The following is a 6,257-nucleotide window of genomic DNA, read 5'->3' as shown; positions in this document are numbered from 1 at the left end:
AGACTAAGAGGCGGAAATTATAAGGGCAAGACACACTGGTTATGATTAAGGAGAAACCCTGACCTTCACCTACAGGAATTGGCGCGATTTCCTAACTGAAAACAAGCGCCACGGGGGGTATGACGCGATTGTTTAAGAGGAATTTGAGCTAGTCGGCGTGGCTATTAGAAAATTAAATGCGTTGATTAAGGATTTAAAATTATATATCAAAAATTTCAAATATCAAAACCATACCTGTCACTCTAAATTTCAGAACCAAATTAGTAAACCAAGCAAAGCACAGAAAACTAAAGGGAAAGGGTGATACAAAAAAAGTTCACGCAAACCACGAAATGAGAAACAATCAAAAGAGAGGGATGGCTCCCCAATGGAGTCGCCAATTTGTGAAGTAGGTAAATATCCTCTACAGAAAGAGGTGATCCCTCTAGCCCAAGAATGGGTCTAGCTGCAAATAGAACAACCTAATGTAAACTTCCTTAGACTAGAATCGAATAAGAAGACATGCCTCTTAGAACGCTAATCCTCTTGATGGTGATCTTGCTCCTTTGTTCCAGCTTCCTTTAAGTCATTTCCGTTCAAACACCTAAAACAAACACATAAGAGACAACAAAAAACATGATAGCATACAATCACAGTCAATCTACTTAGAAAATCAAGGAATCTTAAGCCATCAAATGTAATATGACACTCAATGTAGGAAATAAACCATTAGTTTTATTGATATAAAACTCAGAAGGAAATACAACCAAAGCCTTGACATTGCAGTCTCCTCCAACGTACCCAGGTTCCAACACCACTACTAGCATCTCATGGTTAGCCTCAACAATGGATGTTTAAGGCTTCCTCCCTTTAGTTCCAAACCAAATCAAACACACTATTCTCCCTTCACAAACATAAACTAGAAGGCTAAAGCTATGGATATCTTGCTAGTTATTCAAGCTCCAAAAAAGACTAGTTCAACTTGGAAAAGGAGGAGTTTATATAGTTTTGACGGAGGGGAGATGGTTCCTCTTATGATGGGAGAGGGCTTATCTCTTTGGTTTATTCCATATTAATAGGGGAAAGGAGCCTAAACATACTCTCTCGGCTCTATCCAGCCCAACCATTTACCAGACTTCCGTTCACGAAGCTTCTAGACCTGGAAGGTTCAACTCCATTTTTAAAAACTTGCCAAAAGGAGGTTGGCACTAGTGGTGAAGGGCTCACTTGCGTTGTTCAGCGCTGGGCTTGGTTTCAAACTCTACAAATCGGCGCGGGGAAGGAATGAAGCACTAGAGCTGGTTTTGAAAACTGGGATTGGAGTAATATTCTTGGGAAATGATGCAAGAGGGGAATGTTCTACACATGAAGAGGGATGTAAAGGAATGCTCTTCATGATGGGAAAGCATATAGAGTTCACTGTAAAGGTCCTCTAGGATCGAGGAACGGGGAGTATAGGGACAGTGACAAAATGGTGTGTAACACCCTATCCTTAGTTTTATATTCACCTGATCCCCTACAATACTATCGACTAATGCATTGCTCACATTAATTTCACCTACGACCATATTGATGGCCCATTTATCTCCTTGCCAATAATTTCATTCACTCATGGCCACCAGAGTTGACTCAAATACTCTAAGTCAAATGGCCCATTCTCCACTCTAGTTGCGTCTATAAATGTCTTAACCGCTTCGAGGTTTTTCCTCTACAAAGACCTATCTTGCCTTCATTATATTGCACTTGCTTCCAATGAGCATTGTCATAATTCCCACATCAAGTACATGTGAAGTTATTCTATCCAATGATAGATGTTTTGGAAATTCTTGAACCTGCCTTTGTGATATGTAAACGTTACAACTTTGAACTATTCCTAACTAGTCGTGCACTTTAATCTCATTTTTTATTTACACGGCCTCAACATGGCTCATATCCTCTATGTTCCATAGTGAGGTAGGTTCCTTCGAATTTCCTTAGCTATAACTTTCCACTCTATCCTCTATACAGATCTCTTAAAACAATGGTTGTCCAAGTATCCTTTATGCATTGGTCACACACAAGCATAATTCTTCACATTTGTCACTGGGAAAAATTAATCCTGGGAAATAGAGGCATCCCCCTAAAGCCACACTTGGATCTGATATCATATTGAAAATTAACCAAATAGAAAACCAATTTTACTAGGAGAAACATTAACGCAACCACAAAATTCAAACGTGCAATCGTAACACCATGTTTCCCCTAGGAAAACCCCAATTCTAGGGAAAAACCTAGCTAACATAATTCCATTTTATACCTTGGCCAAAACCCTAGCCAAACCATCCAAGTGAGCCTTCACTATTGAAATTCCCTATCCCATTACAATAGAGTCTTCACCTATCCTTTTAAAAGCTTCATCACATAAATCCATGGGAACAAAACCATGGGAAACCAAAAAAACATGGACCCAAAAACAATACTGTTGACCTAGTTAACATTTACTCTTTCCCCAAGTCAAGTTTACCTAATAGATATTCTTGAAACTATAGAGATCTTCACCAGTCATGGGGGCACCCATATACTTCATCTCTTAAGCATAAACTGATCAATTATCAAATTAATTCAAATAAGTCATTGTACATAATTTTCCTCCTCTAAATCCTCCTTGCATTTTCTCTCAATCTAGGGTAGCCTTGCAACTAATAAAAAATCCAATTAGGTGTACATCATGGATATTTAAACCTCCAACTGGCCTGGTAAATGGCCAAACATTTTCACTTACAAGAAACTTCAATCCCTTTAAGAGGTTTCCACCATTCCAGAGTTCCTTAGTGAACTCTATAATAATTTCTTTTAGCTATTTTGAGAGAAATACTTCTTTTGAGTCTCCTCTTTGAAATGAAAGCTGCTACTCTTACACCTAATTCCACACCAACAATGACCTTCTAATTACCACAAAAATTTAACTCAAATCTTTTTTTATCTAATGAGTCCTAACCAAACTCACTTGTTAAGACTCACAAAAGGCCTTTCATAGCAAAACAAACCATCCTAGTTTTCCACGGGGTTGAGGAGTCATCCTCCCCTATCTTCTTAGTCTTAACTTCATATAAGATAAGGCCTATAGAAACAATGGACTATTATCCAATACCAAGAATAATGTCTCACAGTCTTATTCTCTTAAAAACACATGATAGGAGCAGATAAGGATCCAAAAGCAAGAATATGAAGGCTATATAGCCACCAAAACCAAATTTATCATTTCAATTCATAGAAACATTGTATAGCCCATAATACTCATTCAGAAGACAAAAACATAACTAGTGCAAATCATAAACATCATTTCTTTTTCGTTAATAGGATTTAGGTTGCAGAGATGCATCCCACAAGGTTACTTATCTAATCTTAATTATTCATTTAAGACCTCTAGTCCCTACAAGCATGCATAGCTTATCTCACAAACCATGTTTGATTTGAATCCTAACACATTATATTATGGAAATATTTGTAGAATATCAAAGTAGCTTCAAAACTCATGAAATTGACAAAATAGTACCCTACGTTGCACCTATTTTTGAAATCAATTGGTAAGTACACAAAATAGAAGGAAGACTCAACTTCATTTGAGTCCACACTAGTGAAGACACTTTTCATTGCCATTGTGGAGAACTAGTAAGGAAACACTTACCCAAAAATTAAACCAATGAACACTTTTCATGTCAAGACATCTACAGTTTGAATTGCAACATGGTTGACAAAGGCTCCAAAAATTGCAAATATTACCAACACAGTTGAACCAATAGAAAAGACCTTTCCAATGGAAATAGTAGTGTTTTTAGCTGCATCAAGGGCATCATTCCTTTCATGGATCTTATGACTCATGCCAACCAGCTCAATAATTCCACTAGCATTGTCACTTATGGGTCCATATACATCAATTGCCAATCATTATTGCAATTTTTTTTAGCATGAACAAAGAAGCTACTACAATACCATACATGGAAGCTAAACTAAAATTGATAGAAATTATTACTGCAATATCAAATATGGAAATACTAACAAATTTGTATCCCAAATCCAACCCGAATATAACATTAGTTTCCTCTCCCACAATGCCAATGGTCATCACTACTGTGGAGATAATAAGGGATTGTTTCAATGAAAACTCAATTTCCTTCACAACCTTGATCTCAAATATGTCAGTTGCAAACCTAGTTGTGACTAAGTAAGTAATGATACCCCTCAAACTAATGAGAAAGGGGTAGCACATGGTAGTAAGACCATGATAGTTTACAAATGTTGATATGGATGCAACAACTAGAGTTGCACAAGAAGATTCAACATAGTACCCAAATAGATCTCATCCCATACCAGTGATATCTCTAACATTGTCACCAACATTATCAACAATGACAACTAGTGACAACTAGGTTGCGTGGATCATCTTCAGGAATGTTCCTCTGAACCTTTCCAACAAGATCAACACCTACATATGTTTCTTTGGTGTAAATAACATCAAATATGGTGCTATAGAAAAACCTCCAACACCATAACAACCCTAGCACGAGTAATCCAGACCAGGAAAATTGATAAACTAAAAAATTTACAATAAGAGAGTACCCAAACAAAGGAAACAAACCATAAGCAAAGGTATATGGCATATAAAGTGCTATAAAAAACTTTACAATTATTGGTGATAGAATTTTGTGAAGTGCCCATAATCCAAGTAAGCGAGAAAACCTATTTGTTTTAACTTCTAGAACTTTATTCACCAGTTGTCATCTATATGCATTTCCATTTAACCCAACAATACCAATTTGGTAGAGAAGAAACACAGGAATTTCATCCATAGGAACCTATAATGGGACTACCACCATCATATTGAACAAAAAATTGATCTAAACATATATCACGATGGTCCATAAAATTAGATGAATACAACTTTTCATGACCATTATATACCATTTTAAGAACGCATGAAAATAACTATGAAGCTATGAACTCTTAAATAGTATATTAAATATCCAACTCGAGTTGCTACAACCCAGACGACATAACATTAATACTATTGAAGGCATAAAGATCATTTCACTTAATGCCATGGGTAATTGGAAGTTATGGAATTGAAGCAAGCATTACTTTCCCTACGAATATTGTGGAGTTGAAGCAGAGCATGGTTAACCATGCCCAAAATAACAACAATATAATGTGGATAGTAAATTTATATTCTTATAATCATCTTGTTCATATCCATCATTCACTTCAAAAGAAACACCCTCGTTTTCATGCACCATCCTCCCGATAATCCCAACAACAAGAAGTTATAATCTATGGTGATTATGTTTTTGGACACCATAATTAAAACCATCTTGTAACCATCCTCATATTGGGGTTTTGTAAGAGGAAGTCAAACAATCTAAGCATCTAACCAGTAACAAAAACTAGTGGAAAAGAACAATCTTAAAAGTTGCTCGTGGCCTAAAGCGATCAATAGAAAATGGAATACAAATATGAAACAAAAGCATGTTCGCTAGGATCTCTGTAAATGGATCTAACATCTATGTATCCAAAGGGTATAGGGAACGTGTCAAAAATATTGTGAGTTTGAATGGTAGGAATATCAATGAAACAATCAAGCTTCCATAAACCACAATAGGAAGCAAGACCCTTCATGCATGTTTTGAGATCTTAAAATGGATTAGAATTTGGATTAGTAGGATCTTTGAGAAAGTACAATACACTAGTACCTCTCGAAGAAGGCTAACAAATATGCTTATTTGTAACATATACATAATGTTTATTGATAACCCATACCGTGTAGGAATTTATGACCAAATTGCCTAGCTTGGATCAAAACCAACTTTAAATCTTGGTTTCCATGGAGTTATAACTCACTCTGATACCACTAATCCAGAGAGGAAGGAGACTAAATATCACCATAAGACAAAACAATTAAATAGAAAGAGAAAGATAATACCCAACTCTTTATTAATGGAATGTGAAATAATTTTACATCTACATTGTGGAGTCTTCCATGTCCTTTTGAAAGGTGAGGCCCTTATTTATAGTATTTTCAATGTCTCATTGAGTTACATCATTCAATACCATGGGTAAAATCCATGGCTGGATACCAATTTCCATTATGATCACTCATGGCTTCTCATGGCCCGTATTAAGGCTTCACCTCTTCTTTAGCTAGTATTATATTATAATTACAATTATTATGTGTCTTTTTCCCATTTACGTTCACATACCCATATAAGGTTTAATAACATAATTGGTTATAATTACAGTACCAG

The 6,257-nt window shown here is 36.0% G+C and overlaps 1 pseudogene; it reads right to left on the bottom strand.

Annotated features, from left to right (window-relative positions):
- Window positions 1-4,361: 4,361 nt before the first annotated feature.
- LOC149227274 (putative E3 ubiquitin ligase SUD1 pseudogene) lies at window positions 4,362-5,750 on the bottom strand (annotated as a pseudogene).
- Between the last annotated feature and the right edge of the window lie 507 nt (window positions 5,751-6,257).

Source organism: Pinus tabuliformis, chromosome J, assembly GCF_031772625.1.
Source record: "Pinus tabuliformis cultivar Carrire ecotype Pingquan chromosome J, CPIR1, whole genome shotgun sequence".
NCBI lineage: Eukaryota > Viridiplantae > Streptophyta > Pinopsida > Pinales > Pinaceae > Pinus > Pinus tabuliformis.
Note: the sequence above shows the minus strand (reverse complement) of the source record. Positions and strands in the feature narration are given on the sequence as shown.